Raw genomic sequence first — 22,481 nt, forward strand, 5'->3', positions numbered from 1 at the left:
GTTCCTATGGGACCAAACTGCTGAGGTCATCGGTCCCTAGGCTTATACACTACTTAAACTAACGCTAAGGACAACACACACGTTCGTTCCCGAGGGAGGACTCGAACCTTCGACGTGGGGGAGCCGCGCGAACCGTGGCAAGACGCCCCTGACCACAGGGCTACCCCACGCTGTCGTTTTCCGAGTGTAGCAAACCGTAACACTTGAACTACGACTGCCTGTTCTCGCGTTATGCCGCCTTTCACACAGGTGGTTGCTTTAGGAACTCTTCTGCAATTTTACGTTTGTTGCGCGGAAGAAAGCACCAAGCAGTCCAACAAACGCTACTATTCCTTTCTCCAACTCTACTACTCTTCAACTGTCTTGTTCTTCTGATTTTATATTAATTTCTCTCGGAGTAACAGTGAATTCACATGAAATATACACACACTATTCCATACATTTAAAATTGACGTATATCGGAGAGGATTAATGTAATACAAATAATGACAGAGAGAAAAGCAAACAAAGTTTCCGCCTCAGCAGCTAAACTTTTACGTTTGCAGGCAAGATGACCGACCTTTGAATTTATGAGTGTAGTTGGACTGCGACAGGGCAGTGATTGGTTTAGCCAGAACTGTGGCTTTTTAACCTTGCATCACGGATCCCAACGGGCCAGGCGACGTTTAGCGAAAGCTGCTTCACTAATATATGTAGCAGGGCACAGCCTCGATCAGCATATCCGAGTAACGGTTCGTTCCCCAGCCAGCTGTGGCGCAACCGCGTGCCGCAGCGGCATCGCCCGTTATAATGCGTGCCGCATTAGCAGGCAACAAGAAGTGGATCATTTCTGCTTCTTCTCATTCTTCTGTTCTGCTTTTTCCGTGGAGAACCTACACTGGAAAGAAACGATATGTTGGTTACTGTGTATTCGAGACACAGTAAAAGTGTCAGTTCCACCAAAGTGAAAACTGCAAAGTTGATTTCGAGAAGTTCCGTAAAGCACAACGTACTGTTCTCCGAGAATCGAACGTGTTTTAGGCTGATGTGCGGTTATGACGTTTACAATCCAAGCAGAATGATGATGTGACATATGAAGCGAGATGTTTATAATTTATGGTTACAAGTAAATAGAGATGCGCACTACCTGAAGTATTGGCAGAAGTGCCAACACCGTGTTGCTAGAGGGGGCCGAAATGCACGCGTTTAATTACACGCAGACTGGCGTGAGGTCTGGAACAGGACAATGTCTTGAGAATTGCAAATAAAGTACGTAGATGATGTAATACTTAACTTTAATCCATAATTGGTGTACATCGCTCTTGACTGTACATGCTTCAATATAAATATCAACTGAATACGGCGCCTTGCTAGGTCGTAGCAAATGACGTAGCTGAAGGCTATGCTAACTATCGTCTCGGCAAATGAGAGCGTAATTGTCAGTGAACCCCTGCTATGAACGTCGGCTGTACAACTGGGGCGAGTGCCAGGACGTCTCTCTAGACCTGCCGTGTGGTGGCGCTGGGTCTGCAATTACTGACAGTGGCGACACGCGGGTCCGACGTATACTAATGGACCGCGGCCGATTTAAAGGCTACCACCTAGCAAGTGTGGTGTCTGGCGGTGACACCACACTACCAAAGCTAGGGTTCGGTAGTTTTGGTACTGCACATAAATGGCGTATTAAATGGTAGGTTTGCCTGCAGTATTGGTAGCGAAATAAACATAAATCGAAGTGCGTGAGAAACACTGGGACCTGCCAACACCTCTTTTTTTTCTTGTTTGTTTGATTGTTTGTTTTGCACATAATTAGAACCGTACATCATTCAGTGTTAGTCCACTCTGTATTTTATATCCTCACAGAATATAAACTACGTCTAAAAAAATTAGTTGATCGCAGCAACGAGCTATGCAACCAAAGCAACATGTAGAAACATAAAAATATTGCATCATTATCATTGTTATTTTGCACTCAGTAGAACGTTCTTAAGCATGATCAAAGACAAGAGTTTCGTGCTACCATTCATAAATGCAAAAGTTGCTTCTGAATAACACACAAAAAAAAATTATATAAGTTCGATAAAATAATGAAATGATGTTTGATATATCTTTCGCGGTTTTCTTTTACTTTACCTTTCTTTGTTGAGGAAATGGCGTTTTCTACGGCTGTAACATGAGTCTGTACTTTTTCGTTATTTTTTCTACAGTGTACCTCTGTTTCATGTTACAGATCAACAATTTTCGAATGGAACCTTAATGAAACATTGAAAATATCAATTTTTCTATAAATATTGATTATTGTTATGTAACAGACGGGAGGATAACTATTTAGATCAAAAAAATTCCACAAGTTTTGTGGTCCTTTAAAGATTCTCACTCAGTTTCTAGGTGGTTGACCACGTCCGGTTTCTAGGGTAAACTTGTAAAGACACTGATCGCATACGTAAAGAAAACGATGATTAGGAGGTAACGCCCGGTAGGTATGTAATACGCCTTATGTACAGGTAACGGGGGCATGACATTAAGTGTCCAAATCTGCCAGGAAAACTGCCGCAGCATACACTTACTTATGGCAGGCTACGGCAGCCCATGATAGCTTTACAGCTCTAATACTAAAGTATATACGACTCTTTGTGTAAGAGGACTAATTAGTTTGCGCCTACATTTAATAATACTGAAGCTACTTATAATATCTTGATAATTAAGTTGTCTTGGAATAGTGAACGACGCCAAAAGGTTGAGTCAGTACTCTAACATGTAACTTCGAGACATGCGTGGCGATCTGCCTATCGAAAGGAGGATGCTGTAATCGGTGTTATTAAGTCTTCTCACTTTCCACATCGACGAGCCTGGACGCACAAATATTCTAAGACCGGATATAGGTGCAGTACCAAGTAAAGGAGCCTAATGTCGGTTCCCTGATATTACGCAAGGGTTAGTGGTTAGTACAGGCCTGATACAGTTATTCCCACTCTAACACCACGAGGTTTTCAGTCAATGTTCGTGTCTGCTCACAATCTACAAAATTTAATACCCACAGAACTTCTAGACTTCCCTAAGGATAATCATTTACCACCTTAGTAAATCTCCCCACCTAAAGATAAACTATGAAAATAAACGTAACGTATTGCGCATACTTAGGAAAAGAAATCCACAATTGCACAACTACGTTATCGACGAGAAACTGCTGGAAGCGGTATCTACCGTAAAATATCTAGTAGTAACTATACAGCACCACTTTAAGTGGAATGACCACATGAAACAAATAGTAGGAAAAGCAGAGGCCAGACTGAGATTCATGGGAAGTATCTTACGAAAATGTAACTCATCCATGAAGGAAGTGGCATATAAGGCGTTTGTTCGACCGATTCTTCAGTATTGTTCATCAACTTGGGACTCTTAACAGGCAGGAAAGGTAGAAGAGATAGAGAAGATGCAACGTAGAGAGTGGCGCGTTTCGTCACGTGATCATTTAGTCGGCTCGAGAGCGCTACAGAGATATTCAAGAAACTGCAGTGGTGGACTCTACAAGGCGTTGTGCATCACGGAAAGGTTTACTACTCACATTTCGAGAGAACTCTTTCCAGGAAGAGTCGGACAACATATTACTTCCTCGCACGAACATCTCGCGAAATTACCACGACGACAAAATTCAAGAAAGTGGAGCTAATACAGAGGCTTACCCACAATCATTCTTCTCACGCGGCAGTCACGAGGGGAACAGGATAGAGGGGGTCACTTAATGGTAGCAGACGTACCCTCAGTCACACACCGTTAGGTTGCTTGCGGGCTATGATGTAGATGTATATGTGGATCATTAACACAAATATACTCTTTCACTTTAACGCATCATCACGTTACAAATCAGAAGTAAAAAGTGTCTGCTTTAAGATTAGTTCAACTACATGCTCGCAGCACAATCAATATACCATAACATTCACTAACTAGCGTTAAATGTTCACTTCAAACCAATAAACAAAGAAAGTGTATGTGAGCCTTTGCCTGGCGCATACGCTGTTCGATAAACAATAAAACCAAGAGACAGAAATTGACCAATCATCATTTCAAGGGCTCCATCTGGCTGTCCGGAAGCTCCCAGTACTGCACGACGGCTGAAGTACTACAGGTCAGCTGTGTCCCTTCATGCAGCCTTGGCTGGATAGACTTTACCATCTGCTCCAGCTCGCCCGTGCTACAGGGTGGCGCTACAGTAAAAATATTTATGCAACATATTTTCCACAAACATTAGCTCAGATACATTCCCCGTACTCGTAGCGAGGTTGTGAACCCTGTCCTGGTGGTTGACAGAAACATGCTATATTTATAGTACATTTGAGGAGTAAAATGAACTAGTATAGCCTGTAGTCGAACTTCGACCAACTGAGTCAGTGGAACTCATCTGTGGCAGCAAATGTCATATATCTTAAAGTGCCTGAGACTTAAGCTGCAGAACAGATCCTTGGTAAATGCCGTATTGTAGCTACATGTGTTCTATAAATAATTCTTTGATTTCTCTTTAATTGTTAGATCATTTGAAGTATGTCTTTGATACACTGCAGTGGAAAATAAATTTTGTGTTAACGGCTGCAAATTAAGTTTTCTCTTATGACGACACAATGTGAATGCCGTTGTATCGCGTAAAGTCACTTCAGACGTGAAATAATTTGCATTACAAAATATGCACTGTAAATTCATCAAACTGCAATTACAGTTCTCAAATTTATTTGAAATTATGTCCAGTGCACATTTAAATCTATCTTTCACACAATAGAATTTTCGTTATCGACATCTGCATTATTGCTATTACTTTCTCTACGCAAAAACTGTGTGTCTCTAACAATGCGTCTTTCTGTCCGACCCGTTAGTTAATATTCTTCTTCGAGGCCTAGCCTAAGACAAATGTAGTTTCCTCATAAGAAGAGACGTTGTGCTTAATCAAAACGAAGATACTGAAAACAAGGAACACTCTGAATTTTCTGGTAACTGCGGCAAACGAACACTACAGTTTGTTCTGTTTACCCTGAGACCAAAGTGGGCGAAAAGGCGACGCTAATTAACAACGTTTGTTGTCCCCAACAGCTCCATTACTGAGTTTAGTTGTCCACTATTGACGGACATAGGAGTTGCGGAATGGTAGCCGTCTGCTGTACGTGTTTGACTGCAAATGCACTATCTGCAGCATTTACACATGAGCGTCCCCAGAACGCAACTTGACGAATCATCGTTACTTTCGTGTGTCGTTCCTACCATAGCTTAAATTGTCTAGTAATTGCAGTAAATGACCACACAGTTACTCTTACAGAAAAGTAAAAGTAATAACGACTCCCGGTATGCATTTTTTACAACAAATGGACCATGTAAGCATGAAAGCCCCTAGAACGTCTCACAGAGCTACACGTTTACCCACACATGCACTCTCTCTCTCTCCCTCTCTCTCTCTCTCTCTCTCTCTCACACACACACACACACACACACACACACGAAACAAATGTAAAATACCAAACCACACACACAACACAAACACAAACAAAAGACGAAAGATAAACACACAGTGACAGTTGGCAATACTACACACGGTAAACTCACACATGTTGATAAAAAAAATATAAAATGCAAGTGATGTAAGTGATATAAGAAATGTGGGTGAAAGAACACTGGAAATCGACCAGCTGGAGCGTGGAAACTAATGAACATATCACCAGGACCACACGCGTGGGCTCATAGCGCTGGAAATCGTAGGTAAAGCCTAACGATAATTTCACCACATTTACTGTTCCTTAACTTGATGTGCGGTTCTTAACATTTAAGACTTGATCCCTCTAATTTCGAAAGAAACTTGGTGTATAACGGCTTCTTCACATACTTTCCCCTGATCTTATATCCTCCTTTCAAGACTCTGTCCGCTCTGTTGAACTGCACTTCCAAGTCTTTTGCTGTCTCTCAAAGAATAATAATGTCATCGGCAAATCTCTCTGTGAAGTTTGATTCCTTCACCAAATTTATATTTGGTTTTCTTTCCTGCTTGCTCAATGTACCGATTGAATAATATCGCGGATATATTGCAGCCCTGTCTCACTCCCTTCTCACGCGTTCCTACCTTTATCTGGAACCTAAACGCTCTCACGTGTTCCTACATTTATCCGGAACCTACTGATCTTCCCCGAGGTCGGCTTCTACCAGTTTCTCCACTATCCTGTAATCAATCCGTGTCAATATTGTGGAAGTATTGCTCATTAAAGAGATACTACGGTAGTATTCACGCCTTTCAGCAGCTGATTTTTTCAGGGCTGGAGATACTATATTGTTCTCGATACCTGAGAATATGTTCCCTGCCATATATATCTTGCTCACCAGGTGGGATAGCTATGTCACGTTTGGTTTAAGTTTTATTAATTGTTATAGGGAATACTCTAGAAGGAGTGAAAACTGTACTTTGAAGTAGTGCCGTGCGAAATGAAATTTATTAGGGTTAAATTTTTGTCTAATATACAATGGCTGTAATCACAAGTGTTCTCCCGTAATTATTAAATAGAAACCAGACTGGATTAAAAGATCGAAACATGGAGGGCCGACCCAGCTTTGTGTGTTTCCAATTTAGTAGTTGCATTAATGTATATCGGTATGTTGTAATGATGCCCCAGTGACAAAACCGGCAAATGGGAATAGTTTTTTCCGTTTTATTTGTGAATTTCATATCTTGAGTAGGTGTGCCCGTAAGTGCTTTAGCTGGGTGCAACCCTTATTAGGGGGCAGCATTACATGTTGCTTCTGCAACACAGATATGCGAAATAACGGTTTATAGCAAAACAAATTTTCCTGTGATGATGCCCATGTGGGTGAAATTAGCTGATTGCTAAATAATGAAATACACTCTTAATTTCGAGATGAAAGAACAACGTACACAGTATAATGACTTCCATGAAGAAGTCTTAACTTTCCCTTCTGTACCTTGTTCTTCGCCCTTCCCCTCCACCACCATCCCTCCCTCCAACCCAGCTAAATAATTTCCGATATTCTTTCATTACATTTACGAGCAGTAATATTCATTTAAATATAGACCAAAGGGCTAGGAAGCTAAAAAAATTGGTAAATATATACAGGTTACGTTCAGGAATAAGGCGCTAAAGTAATTTATGAAATTTCAAAATAGTGGGTGCCAAATGTCGTCTAAAAGGCAAGAGAATGGCCAAAATCTGTGAAGAAAATTTAATCAAATATACGGTATGTCTTATAATTAATGGAGTAAACGTTCACAATTGAAAGTAAACGATCCCAGAAGCAAAAAGCTTTCAAAAAACATGGGCTCTGAAACGCATACCTTAAGAGGTACGTGCCCCATGCCATCTTCGATATTGTGAAACGCATCTCTTCTACCGCAGGCTATTTGCTTTCCGTTTTTGGGAGGAGGTTTTATGGACCAAAACAGGAAGAAGATGTCCAGTGAACATGGGCTTTAGAGTGCATACCTTTAGAGATATGACCTCTTGTTCAGTGGAAGAGACGGGTTTCGAAGAAATGCTCGTATCTCCTAGGGAACGCACTTTATAGTCAATGTTAACTCGACATTTCTTCTTTGTTTTCGTCAATACTACACCTCTCAAAATATGGGAGAAAAGTGCTTTCATTGTAAGCGATTTCTTTCACAGTACCGAAGATGAGGAAGTAGTCATAGCTTTTAAGGTATGCATTTTAGAGCCCATGTTTACAGAGACCGTTTTGCTTCTAGTGTCATTTACTTTGAGCTGTACGAGTCTACGCCATGAGCTATGAACACTTTTTCAGCAGAGGAGATGTGTTTCACAGTAAGAAGGTGAATGAGTGCTCATGGCTACTCAGGTATGGATTTTAGAGCCAATGTTTGCTGGACACTTTTCTTGTCGTTCTGGTCCATACTAGCACCTCTGAAAGTTGCCTGCACTACGATCTTAACAACAACGATACCGGTACATGTACTCCATTGCCAGAGGTATCAGAACGATTTTCGCTTATGACTTTCGACCAGGGTCGCTCACTTGAGATTGATACATTTATGCTTCTCCATAATCCCAAAATGTTTGAAACGTAATCGCTGAATCACACTGTACTGTATGTATACCGTACATACTTGTATGTGCTCCGGCGCCTAGAACGTCGACGCCCTGTAGCGTCGCTGGATGACTTTTCCAAACACTGGCGCCTACCCTCAATTTGTTCCTAAAGACACTTTCTACATCCCCTTGAAGTCTATCATCGTAATTTTGAAGTACCTTGTATATTAAAAAGGCCAGTAGCCAATTATGTTTGCGAATAACAGAAAGTAAATAAACTACAATTGAGATGAAATATAACAGCAATATACTGATTTGCATTTTGAAACTTTTTTAACTTTCACGAACTGAAAAAGATAGTACAACTGAATGTAGTTGAACCAAAGAATGAAGTTCTGCTAATCTTATTCTGTGATCGGATACCATTAACTAAAGCCAAAAAAAGGGCACGATTCATTTTATGCAAGGTCTGTACAAGGGAGATGTACTTGAGGACAATATTACGGAAATGGAAGAGAATGTAGATGAAGATGAAATGGGAGATACGATACTGCGTGAAGAGTTTGACAGAGCACTGAAAGACCTGAGTCGAAACAAGGCCCCCGGAGTAGACAACATTCCATTGGAACTACTGCCGGCCTTGGGAGAGCCAGTCCTGACAAAACTCTACCATCTGGTGAGCAAGATGTATGAAACAGGCGAAATACCCTCAGACTTCAAGAAGAATATAAAAATTTCAATCCCAAAGAAAGCAGGTGTTGACATATGTGAAAATTACCGAACTATCAGTTTAATAAGTCACAGCTGCAAAATACTAACGCGAATTCTTTACAGAGGAATGGAAAAACTGGTAGAAGCCGACCTCGGGAAAGATCAGCTTGGATTTCGTAAAAATGTTGGAACCCGTGAGGCAATACTGACCCTACGACTCATCTTAGAAGCTAGATTAAGGCAGGGCAAACCTACGTTTCCAGCATTTGTAGACTTAGAGAAAGCTTTTGACAATGTTCACTGGAATATTCTCTTTCAAATTCTGAAGGTGGGAGGGGTAAAATACGGGGAGCGAAAGGCTATTTACAAGTTGTACAGAAACCAGATGGCAGTTATAAGAATCGAGGGGCATGAAAGGGAAGCAGTGGTTGGGAAGGGAGTGAGACAGGGCTGTAGCCTATCCCCGATGTTATTCAATCTGTATATAGAGCAAGCAGTGAAGGAAACAAAAGAAAAATTCGGAGTAGGTATTAAAATCCATGGAGAAGAAATAAAAACTTTGAGGTTCGCCGATGACATTGTAATTCTGTTAGAGACAGCAAAGGACTTGGAAGAGCAGTTGAATGGAATGGACAGCGTCTTGAAAGGAGGGTATAAGATGAACATCAACAAAAGGAAAACGAGGATAAAGGAATGTAATCGAATTAAATCGGGCGATGCTGAGGGAATTAGATTAGGAAACGAGACACTTAAAGTAGTAAAGGAGTTTTGCTATTTGGGGAGCAAAATAAGTGATGATGGTCGAAGTAGAGAGGATATAAAATGTAGACTGGCAATGGGGAGGAATGCGTTCCTGAAGAAGAGAAATTTGTTAACATCCAGTATAGATTTAAGTGTCAGGAAGTCATTTCTGAAAGTATTTGTATGGAGTGTAGCCGGGTATGGAAGTGAAACATTGACGATAAATAGTTTGGACAAGAAGAGAATAGAAGCTTTCGAAATGTGGTGCTACAGAAGAATGCTGAAGATTAGATGGGTAGATCACATAAATAATGAGGAAGTATTGAATAGCATTGGGGAGAAGATAAGTTTGTGGCACAACTTGACTAGAAGAAGGGATCGGTTGGTAGGACATGTTCTGAGGCATCAAGGGATCACCAATTTAGTATTGGAGGGCAGCGTGGAGGGTAAAAATCGTAGAGGGAGACCGAGAGATGAGTACACTAAGCAGATTCAGAAGGATGTAGGTTGCGGTGGGTACTGGGAGATGAAGAGGCTTGTACAGGATAGAGTAGCATGGAGAGCTGCATCAAACCAGTCTCAGGACTGAAGACAACAACAACCATCTCCGATGGTTTAACTTTCTATTTTGATCGTAGATTCCTAGTTTTAATTCATTATTTATTTCAATAATAGGGCTTTTGAATTCCTGTCCTTTTGGCTAACTGTAATGAGTTTTTTTTTCATTTCTTGTTATTAAGTTATATCAGATCTTCAACTTTCGCCCAAAGAACTTTGATTTAATCCCAGCGCCCCAGGTTTATTGCACCAGTATGCTCCAATTGTCTTACGGTAAGTCTTAAAATTTATATTTTTTATTACGGAGTTTCGGTATGGCTTTTTATTTGATTAGTAGCGCTTTCATCACGAGTTCTTATACCTCTAGCTCTCCCCAATTTTAGGCCTCTTAAGACTTACAAAACACCTGTTTTGAAATAACTGATGTAGTTTGACGTTATTGATTCTCGTGGTTCCCCAAGTTGAACTATCATATAGTATTGCTGGTAATATTGTTGCTTTATATTCTCGTACTCTAACGCAAATAGTCATTCGTATGCTGGAAAGTATTGGGTACAGATTATGTATTACTCTCGTAATCCTTCCTGTTTTTATTTGAGCATGTTATTTAAACAGTAATATCCTGTCTAGATTTATTCCCAGGTATTGTAGCTGTTCTCTCTATTAATTTCACAGTATTACTATATCTCTTGTGTCTGGTCTGCTCCTTGTGAATAATATTGCTTTGGTTTTGCCAGCGTTTAGTTTCACCAGGTTTTCGTTTGCCCACCATTCCGTCTCTGTTAGTTGTCGCTGAAATCCATGAGCTTTTGCGATGACTTGTTTGCTACTGGTTGAAAGGGCCGTGTCATCGGCAAACTGCTCCAGGCGTATAATATGAACAATGTTGGTGATGAAAACGATCCTTGAGGTATCCCTTCATCTAACTGATTTTTGTTCGAACGTCGGACTTATAAGAAAATTCTGCTTCTATATAGAAAACTTCCTACAATATTTACACAGTACTTCGGAGATAGTTGTACCATGTACAGTTTTGCAATCAGTGCGTCCTTCCGGACCTTATCACGACCTTCTTCCACTTCTTACAAGCAGCGGCTGTACAGTTAGTGCAGTTCGTATTATATGCAAGGTATTCCGAGATACGTCACAGTTTTAGTACCGTCTATAGCTCCTAGGCTTATAGGACTATCATTGTTTGGTTGACGCAAGTCCATGACTGGTTTAGGAATCGTTACTGTTCTCGATTATTTCCATCTAATGCGGAGCTACACTTACACTCCAGCAATTATTTAGCTGCGAGAAAGCAGCAGTTAAATAAAAGCTCTGTTGGGAATTGAAATGTGAAATTCGTCACTGATTTTAAAAATAAATTACGGTTACATGACACGGATCAGGTATTTAGTTAGGGCCATTTTTCTTGATCCCACAGCATATCATTTTGAGCGCGTGTGTACGGGTGTACGCGTTAATAACACGCTTGGTCTGCCGTGAGCGAGGCTATATCGTCGTCTGTCAGAGTGCAATAAACCTCTGAAAAACCAGCGATCAAATAACAGTCAACACAGTCCTTCAGAAACTGGCGAAAGTAACATCCAGACGGATAATCAAGTTGGTTTGTAGAACCTGTGAGTCTCGAGACGTACTCAGACAATCGCAGAAGTGTCAGCCATACAGTTTCGAAGACAGTGACGGCGGATAAATGCGGGTACGACAGCACAATCATCTTAACATCCCATGCATACAAATTGCTGACAGTAATATAGAGAAAACCGGAAACGAAAACTGAGGATGTGTATGAAAAAATGGACACATTCATAGGATTTGCCGACCTTTAAATGGCTCAATATGTTCACGTTCTCAGAAAAATTCTAGTAAGTTAGCAGAAAAGAAGGGTAATATACAATATAAGAACCAAGAGGAAACAATAAGAATGGAAGAACGAGAACGATGTCCTCGCATTAAAAAGCGTGTAAGACTGTGATGCAGTCTTTTTCTATAAATGTTCAATCTGTTCACCAAAGAAGTAATGACGAAAATAAAAGATTCACTGTTGAGTTTCAAATTTATGAAGAAACAATATCAGCGATAAGATTCGCCGGTGACATTGCTGTCTTCAGTGAAACTGAAGAATTACGGGAAGTACTGAATGGAATGAATAGTCTAATGAGTTAAGAACATGAATTAGAAGTAAACCGAAGAAAGACAAAAGTAATGAGGAGTATCATAGATTATTTAGAAACTTACCAACGTGACTGGAGACGACGTAATCGACGAAGTTTAGGAATTCTGCTGCCTTGGAAACAAAATAACACAAGACGCACGAAACAAGGTTGACATAAAAAGCAGACTAACACAGGCAAAGAAGACATGTTTGGCGAAAAGAAATCTACTAGTGCCAAATATTAATCTTGATTTGAGGAAGAATTTTAGGAATACATATAAGGAGCAAGTAACCTATTTTTTATTTCAAAAGTAATGGCCATAACTGTCAATAGGTTTATCCCAGTGGGAGACAAGACGGTCAGTGCCTCAATGGAAAATTGTTTGCTGTTGCCTAGGAAACTACTATTGTAGCCGAGCGTGCACCTCTTCGTCCGCAACAAGTCTACGAATACCTTTCTTCAGGGCCCTAAAAATATGAAACCGCATGGGGAGAGATCGGGAGGGAATGAAAGATATCGGCCCGTCCCCACGTTGCGAAGATTGTTTCGACCACGCTGCGTAAGTTTCGCTAGGAAGTCCTGACACAACCCCCATACAGTCCCGATCTCTCCCCATGCTGTTTCCATATCTTTGGAGCCCCGATGAAAGATATTTGTGGCTGTCGAATTGCTTCGGGCGAAGTGATACAATCGTGGTTCCATAGACAGCCGCAAATGTTTTGTCTGTGACGGCACTGACCGTCTTGTCTCACTGTGGGATGAATGTCTTAACAGTTATGATGATTACCTTCGCAATAATAAACATTTTATTTAATTTCTAGGGTTCCGCACCTCAGTTGGCAAAGACGGAAGCTTTGTTGTCCGTCTGCCTGTCCGACTGTTAAGATCGCTTTTTCTCAGGGGCACGTAGAGGTACCAAGTTTAAACTAACGTCATATATTAAGTTACAGTCCCTAGGCGGTGTAAAAAATTTAATCTTTTAAGTCAATACAGTTAATAGATACGGCGAATTAATATAACATATTTTGACACTCGCAAACAAACTATATATGAACTGTGTACATAATTAAGTTTGTATAGAACCCTTAGGCTGCGTGTACTACTCGCTCTTATCCGTTTCTTTAGTACATTGTGTGACCTATGCAACTTTCCAATATTCAGGTACAGATCTTTCTTCGAGAGAGCGATTGCTGATAACTGCCTTCTTATTAAAATGTTGTAAATAAAAAAAAATTTCAACGCAGCTGCGTACAGCTGTAATGCACGCACACCGAACATTTGGCTGTAACAGCCTGTGCATTGCTTGTGTGCTGACTCCACAGAGCACCGGTGACACTACTCTCACTGCTGTTATCGACTTCTCAAGTACCACTGTCGGAATTTAATGAAATGATTACCTCCTTTCAAGTTCCCTAAATGGCTTCATTCCACCAAGTTTTTTCCACAATGAGCAGCGTGTGATCGACGGATTTCTTTCTGCCTTCATAGGATCCTAACAGTCTTGTTGGCGAATGCCTCGACTGCAGAGTAACTTCGGTACTGTTATTCCTGGCAACGTAGTATTGAATTTTGGCATATATCTGTTATCTGTTGTGTTGGACTGGCAGAGATAAGGTAGACCCTTTAGGTCTATATGCACATTTCATCCCAGATCGTCGATTTCGTATCTGGAGAACTTTGGTTTATGGAGAGAGAGGGAGAGAGAGAGAGAGAGAGAGAGAGAGAGAGAGAGAGAGAGATCAACTACTATTGATAGTATTCCTATATTTTCTGTCTACTGAAATAATCAACGATTCATCAAGCCATACGACTACGTCAATACCCATCATACGGTTCTGCCCTAAGTATCGGCGTCGCCTCGCAACAATATCGTCTGTCCACCGCCGCCCAACACCGAATCCAGGGTTATTGTGCCGTTCGGCCCCTCCCCGGGAACGTCTCATACCACACGAGTGAAACCCCAAATGTTTGTGTGTTAGAGCAATGATGGTGTACACGTACGTGGAAACTGTGTTTGTGCTGCAATGGTCAACACTGTATAACTGAGGCGGGATAGGGGGAACCAGCCCGCATTCGTCTGGGTAGATGGAAAACCACGTTAAAAACCATCCACAGGCTGGTCGGCTCTCCGGACCTCGACACTAATCCGCCGGGTGGATTCGTGCTGGGGACCGGCGGTCTACTTCAGACATTAATCGAGTCCATGCCACATCGTGTTGCGGCACTTCTATCACTACACGATAATAAGCAGGTATACCACTTTGTTTTGCTCTCCAGTGTAAGTTATTCGTTACTGTAATTCCTAAGTATTTAACTGGGTTTACAGCCTTGAGATTTGTGTGATATATTGTGTAACCGGAATTTAGCGGACAGCTTTTAGTACTTACGGGGATGACATCACACTTTTCATTATTTATTATACTGTCTCTTTTTGCAACTTTCATATGTCTTGCCCAAATCGTTTTGCAACTCGTATTGATCACCTGATGATTTTATCAGACAGTAAATGAGAGCATCATCTGTGAACGCTCTAAGAGGTTGCTCAGATTGTCTCCTAAATCGTTTATGTAGGTCAGGAACAGAGGGCCTATATAACACTTACTTGGGGAACGCCAGATATTGCTTCTGTTTTACTCGATGTCTTTGCGTCTGTTATTACAACCTGTGACCTTTGTGACACAAATTCCAGTCACACAACTGAAATGATAGTCGATGGGGACGCAATTTGATTCTAAGTCATTTGTGAGGAGCAGTGTCAAAAGCGTTATGGAATCTAAAAATACAGAGTCAGTTTGTTGTCCCCTGTCAAATGGTTCAAATGGCTGTGAGCACTAGAACTTAGAACTACTTAAACCTAACCAACCTAAAGACATCACACACATCGATGTCCGAGGCAGGATTCGAACCTACGACAGTAGCGTCCCCTGTCAACAGCATCCATTGCCTCGTGAAAATAAAGAACTAGTTGTTTTTCACAAGAATGACATTTTCTGAAACCGTGCTGACTATCTGTCAATGAATCGTTTCCTACGAGGTAGTTCATAATGGTCGAGCACAGTCTATGTTCCATAATTCTGCTGCAGATCGATGTTACTGACATGGATCTGTGATTCAGTGGATTACTCCTACATTTTTCTTGAGTATTAGTTTGATTTGTGCAACTTTACAGTCGTTGGGTAGAGATCTTTCTACGAGCGAGCGGTTGTGTATGATTGCTAAGTATGGAGTTATTGTATCAGCATATTGTGAAAGGAACGTGACAGGTATACAATCTGGAACGGAGACAATGTCTTCACTGTTTTAGGATGCTTCGCTACACCGAGGTCATCTACTTCTACGCTACTCATGTTGGCAGGTGTTCTTAATTGGAATTCTGGAATGATTACTTACTCTTCTTTTATGAAGGAATTTCGGAAATATTGTTTATGGCCACAGAAACGGCTATGGTGAAAACACAGGCTGTGGACTGCAAATAACGATGTACTTGTCTTCAAAAGGACGGGCATTCTAATGGGTGACGAATCATTTGGTGAAGCAATGATATATTTTTTGGTAGTTTGGAAGTTTTCTCTGAAATTGTCACTCAACATATTTTAAAATACATATTTTTTCAGTTCTGTCGATTAAATAGATCAAATAGTCGATTACTGACTGAGCATATAGGAACTGCAATCGAGACTCAGTACTGCAGTAAAAGAACAGATGGGTCTCCTATTCCGATCTGTGAGATATGATTACGAAAGGCTCGGCGACCACGGGAGGAAGTGTCAGATCTGAACGAACCAACGTGTCTCCGAATGCGAGTCCATTGTCTTACCTAACCACTGAGCCACACTCGCTTCGTCCATAAACCAGAGATGCTATACTCCGCAAAGCTGCGCGTCCTGGTAGCGCGATCGCGTTTCGAACAAGAAGAGCCCGTGGACAATGTAAAGGGACTTCCTGTGGCCCCGGGAGTCATCACGCGCGGCTCGCAGCCGGAACCAGCTGCGCCCATTGTGTCGGCCGCCGGGTGTCCCACGTGCGCTAACGGTGACGCCAGAGTGACGTGCGTGGGCGGATGGCGTCAGGCGTTACATGCGCTGCCTACACTGTCATCACAACTGTCGCAACTACTTCTCTTTTTCCTCGATGGCTTAATTTCGTCTCGAACCAACGATATGAGAAATGACAGCATTTCAAATGAAGGTGTCCATGTAATTTTCACAGTTAATACACGGATACGACAAAAGTTATGGGATAGCGATATGCATACATACAGATGGCGGTAGTATCGCGTACACAAGGTATAAAAGGGCACAAGGTATAAAAGGGCACAAGGTATAAAAGGGCACTGCCATTTGTACTCATGAGATTCGTATGAAAAGGTTTTAATGGTAGTCATTGGTGCAGGAGGGGAATTAACAGACTCAAAGCGGAATGGTAGTTGGAGCTAGACGTACAGGACACTCGGGGAATCGTTAGAGGACTTAACATTCCGCAGTACACGGTGTCAGGCACTGCCTCTCACCGCGGACAACGTAGCGACCAACGGCCTTCACTTGACGACCGGGAGCAGGGGCGTTTGGTTGAGTTGTCAGCGCTCATATATAAGCAACTCTGCGTGAAACAAAAGCATAGGTAAAGGCGTGACGTACGACGAACGTATCCGCTGGGGCAGCGCGGCAGAATTTGGCGTTAATGGGCTGTGGCAGCATACGACCGACGAGAGTGCCTTTGCTAACAGCACGACTTCGCCGTCCGCGCCTTTCCTGGGCTTGTGACCTATCGGTTGTACCGTACACGACTGGAAAACCGTGGCCTGGTCACACGAGTCACGATTCCAGTTGGCAAGAGCAGATGGTAGGGTTCGAGTGCGGTGCAGACCCCTCGAAGGCAAGTTGTCAACAAGGCACTGTGCAGGTGTGGTGTGGGCTGTGTTTACGTAGACTGCACTGGGTCCTCTGGATGTTCAGTTACTCGGAGATCATTTACACCCATTCACGTACGTCATGTTCCCAAACAGCGACGGAAATTTTATGGATGACAATGCTCGACGTCACCGGGCCACAACTGACTGGGGTTGGCATGAAGAACGTTCTGGACAATGCGAGCGAATTGTTTGGCCATCCAGATCGCTCGACATCGACCCCATCGAACATTTAAGAGGCCTAATGGAGAGGTCACTTCGTGCACAAAACTCTGCACCGGCAATACTTCCGTAATTATGGACGGCTTTAGAGGTAGCAAGGCTCAACATTTGTGCAGGAGACTTCTAACGACGCGCTGAGTCCGTGCCACGTCGTGTTGCTATACCATGCCGGGAAAGAGTAGGTTCGACACGATGTGAGGTGGTATCCCATGACTTTTATCACCTCAGTGTAGCACAGATCGAAAGTTGTCGGCAGTGAATCCTAATACACCTCTTACGGAATATCTGGGTGCACAACATATATCGAAAGCTATACAATATTTTCGACATCGTCATCTGCTATCTTGACATCTGAGGAAGTTCTCCAGCTCTTCTTCAGCGCTTTAAATGGTAATGCACCATTATGAACGTTCTTTCCACCAGGTTCACAAAGTAGAGAAATGTATAGCTATGCAGCATAATACAGGGAAAAGTCTGGAGAGCAGTGCTCTAGATGTAATTACCTAATTACCACTGAAGCCATTCCAGTCATAAACGATGGCTGACCAACTTAATCGAATGAGCATTTACATTCATTTATTTGTAAGGAAAGCAGCTGCCTGTTTTTCATTCTTGGATTATTGAGATGTGTAAATTTGTCTACAGACACAAATGTTTTCTTTGTTACGTACGATCTATCTGGCATGGTAATGGAGCGTGTGGGATCGAATAAACACAAAGAAAGGAGACACAGAGGATCACAGGTACCTATCATATGAGAGGTATTACGACTAAAGTAACGGAAACTTTGGTTGCCGCGCGACTGTAAATTTAAACGAAATTACCCATACAAAGAAAAGAAGATTAACGTCACTCATTTCCTTCTTACGTGTGAGAACTGAACGTACTGCAGAGCACGAAAATAGTGGCAGCATTTAGTTGCTTGACTATAAAGTGAGTATACGGCGGCGTATTCACGACTTTAACGTTTTTGCAAGACTGATACTGCGATCCCGAGATGCTCACGCCACAACATAGTGAATAAACTGTCTTTCGGAGTTCGGTGCTGTGCCAGCTCACGTACCAATCGACGTTATAGGTAAACAGACACGAATTGATTTATTAAAAATGTAGCAATGTAAACTATCTAATGCACTAGAACAGGAAAAACGAAAAAAATGAACGAAATCAGAAAAAATATAACTGATCACGTAACCGAAATATGGTAACATAAAAGTTATGTTTTTGCCAACAACAGATTAAGATGGCGTTTCAGTCGAACATTCCAGTGACTACAGCTTAAAACATGAAGCACGATGTAGGAGTATTAAGTCTGAGAAATTTGGGGTATACGGGCTACAACAAGTATCGTTAGATCTGACAAGTAGGAAGGACGTTCTCGGCCAGTTGCAAAGACCATATTTAATGCTGAACAATTACAGAACGTCACCAACAGCTTATCACGTATACCCACATGGTCATTCATTAACGAGAATTCAGGAAGACTTAGAAACATGGCGCACTGCATGGAATGCTGCAGGAAAGAAACTTGAACCATGGGAGGAACTAGAAACAGCTATTCACAAACGGCGAAGAGCAATACTACATTTATAGAGGTTTCATAGACCTTTTAATCGTGAAGATGAACAAATGGCCTTTCCGTACTAGGCAGATTAATCCGTGGAGTAGCCGCGCTTACCCGCGCTGACGGTTACCACCAAGCAGCAACGCTACTCACTCGCTGCTGCAGTACCGGTTATTATCCTTCCTTTGAGAGGCACCCACATGCCTTGCTCATACTGTGGCATCAAGCAGTCAGGCCTGCAAGATGAGTGGTCTGCCAAGCGAGTGGATTCTTTCTTATTTGACGAGTAACATGAACTCTAGTACTCACACAACGCATATCTGACTATCAGTGATTTACAGAACTCTGACTGTACACTGCGCACTGGCAATACCACATTTTCTTTTTGTCTTTTATTTAACGGCTTTTATTAACACGTGGCCATCCCACTGAATATGAATGGCGCACACATTATAAATTCGGGGCGTTATGACAACATACAATTCAATGGAAAAGGCCACCAATCTTTTTCTTTTCACTATCTTATTTATTCCGATAAATTCTCTAACCTAAACACACAAATTCTATAACCTACAACAATAACATATGAGAAATTCCGCCCAGTGGGCATGGCTTTACATTAGTGAATCTCTATATTATGGTCTCGTAATTTATTTAACGCTACAGTGCACTTTCTGGATAGGATGGTGGATCTTTCATTATACCTCACACTTCGACTCTCACAATCATCATCACGAAACTTTCCTCCAGATCGAGCGACACAGAAGGAACAAGCATAACCCACTGAAACATCCCCTTTTGAACAATATACACGACTGTCAACCTGACACACAATATTTATAGCGCAACGCAATCTGACTTTCAACACACAATATTTTGTTAGCGCTAATATCATATATAGCAGTTCATAACAAATTACAAAACTCCGCCATCTCTCTCCCCACATCCACCACTGCTGGCGGCTCACCTCCAACTGCCCAGCGCTATGCGCTGTTCACAGCCAGCTGCCTAACACTACAATGGTTGAGTATTACAACAATGCAAAGCAGCCACAGACTGCACACAGCACAGCCAGTGATTTTCATACAGAGGTGACGTTACCAATAAAAAAACCTAAACAGCCTACTTACATAGCCCCCATGCTCCCCACAAAAAATTTTACTAATTGTTTTGGGCACTGGGCAATACATATTTGTTAAAATTTTTCATAATCGTAATTACAATAACAAAGAAATCAAATGCACACACTTATTGATACAATGTTGGTCAAAAGCTAAAATTTTCTCTCAGTCCATAAAGATAGTTCTGATCATTCATCATAATAGTAATTAAAGTTTTTTTACAAAGTCTCATTAGTAAAAGAAATTGCACACAGAAGTAGTGGATTTCCTTGCAGTCTTGAAGAAGTAGTGTTGTCCTGCCAACGGAAAGACAGTGCTGACTCTTGACATGCTGACAGGTAATGGGCCACAACAGAGCAAACCCACAACAGAGTCAGTCGAAGTTTTGAAGAGTATTGGTGTGTAGGTCATCACAGAGCAGACCCACTGTAGTCCTGGTAGAGATTACGGTATTGGTGGGCCACCAGAGGCGCAGACCCACTGCAGTCTTGTAGAAATAATGGTATTGATGGATCATCAAAGATGTAGACCCACTGTAGTCCTCTTAGAGATGCCCAGCAGCCATCTGTTGTGACTGTGCAGGTGCACAATCACCATTGAAGAGTCTTGCGGATAATATAGCAAGTCCATAACCACCACTTGTGCACTCACAAAGTTTTTGGAATTGTCCTTAGAACCAGCAATGCTGTTATCCAGTCCCTTGCTGAATTATTAACACACATGCAAACACTAACAGTCCCTACTTCTCACATATTGTCCATATACTATGACCAACAAAAACGTGTGCAGTGAAATGTAACTTACAAGTTGCTTAATTTGATGAACTGCTGTCAATTACAATTTTATAACATAAGAACACAATAACAAAGGTACAAAACACATCATTAAAGAACATAACAATACAAATAACATTTGCGGTAATAGGGGCTTTACAAAAGAATAAAAATATATACATCAGTGTTACAAAAATAATGACATAAGTACATACATAAAGATCAGAATAACTTTTGGAATATCAACTTCCACATGAGCATTAAAACAAAACAGAACAAATACTGTTTAAACATGTTTACAAAGTAAATAACATAGTATTTGAAAAATTATACAACATAAATCTTATTAGCTAAACACATAAAGACAGGAGAAACACAAATATAAAAGAGTACACAAACATATAGTGAGATAACACAAAAGGAAAGGATAGGGATCGTTTTCAGTGTAACTTTTGGTACTGCAGTTTTGTGCGAACAAAACCTTTTTTGTTCTTGGAGATCTCCCTGTGTTCATCATTATTCCCAAAAAGTCCTATCTGTACCTCTTTTCTGTATTCCAACCATAAGTCTTTCAAAATAAATATGGCTCATTGTACAATACTCATTTAGGCCCAAATCTTTTTTTATATACCTTGTCAATGCATTGCTTCCAATTCATCATAGTTAGTTTCTTATATAGTCTACCCCCTCTTAATCTAACTTAAATCTACTGAGCTCAGATATATATATATACCAAGGGACGAGGCAATGCAGCATCACATAAAACAAATAATATAGACAGCAATGAAAAAAAAACGCAGATTTGCGAAGCAAGCAGTATTAAGAAATTAGCAAAGCAATTGTAATATTACAACTAATCTAAGGCAATGTGCAACAAATAATAACAAGAAATCATTAGTAAAACTGGCTTAACAGAATAATACAAAGTCAAATTCAATAACACTATGCCTGGCAAACAGCAGCAACTTATACCTAAACATGAAAAAATAGTAGACTAAAGATAACAATGCAGATAAGGGAAATGTATAATCACATCTTAATGTCTAAGTAATTAAAGTGGTGCACCACAACAACTTATTGTAAAAAAAAATATTACCATGTACTTGAAAAGAAAATTGTGTGTGCAGTTACTGTTACTAGTCCCTTCTTATTGTTCTTTCCTTTCCAAGTGCTCCTTTTTTTTTTTAAGAATGTGGATTACAAAATTATTATTTAATGGATCTGTAGACAGAAAATATTTAAATTAGTACATCTATAAAATTTTATTTTAACCAGTGCTGCAGTGCAGCTAGAAACTAGATATTAAACAAAATGGGCAAAGCAAGGCGTGAAACGTCATTCACTAGCCATATGGCATTTCTCTCAATTAGCACGACAATAGCCGTGAAATGTTTCTCATCGTTTTCAAGTTCGACCGTGTCGTTTTTGCGATGCTTTCTACAAAGGAACGTCAATAGCGATTATAATGGCTTCCCCTAATGGCTTTTTCTTCTACCTGTGCCGCTGGAAGGCTAATGGCTTTTTTTTTGTTCGGGCGGCTGTCGCCCAGGTGGGTGCCCGCGACGCATTACGTGCAGGTGGTCACTTAACTTTCGTACGGAAATATTTACAACAGTTTTCACTACAATGGCAGTGTTACATAAAAATATTTCACAGGTCAAGAATTTGGATTACAAATCTGTAAAAACAAAATCCTATGAATATAACAGTGTCC

The sequence above is a fragment of the Schistocerca nitens genome, chromosome 9 (assembly GCF_023898315.1).
Source record: "Schistocerca nitens isolate TAMUIC-IGC-003100 chromosome 9, iqSchNite1.1, whole genome shotgun sequence".
Taxonomy (NCBI): domain Eukaryota; kingdom Metazoa; phylum Arthropoda; class Insecta; order Orthoptera; family Acrididae; genus Schistocerca; species Schistocerca nitens.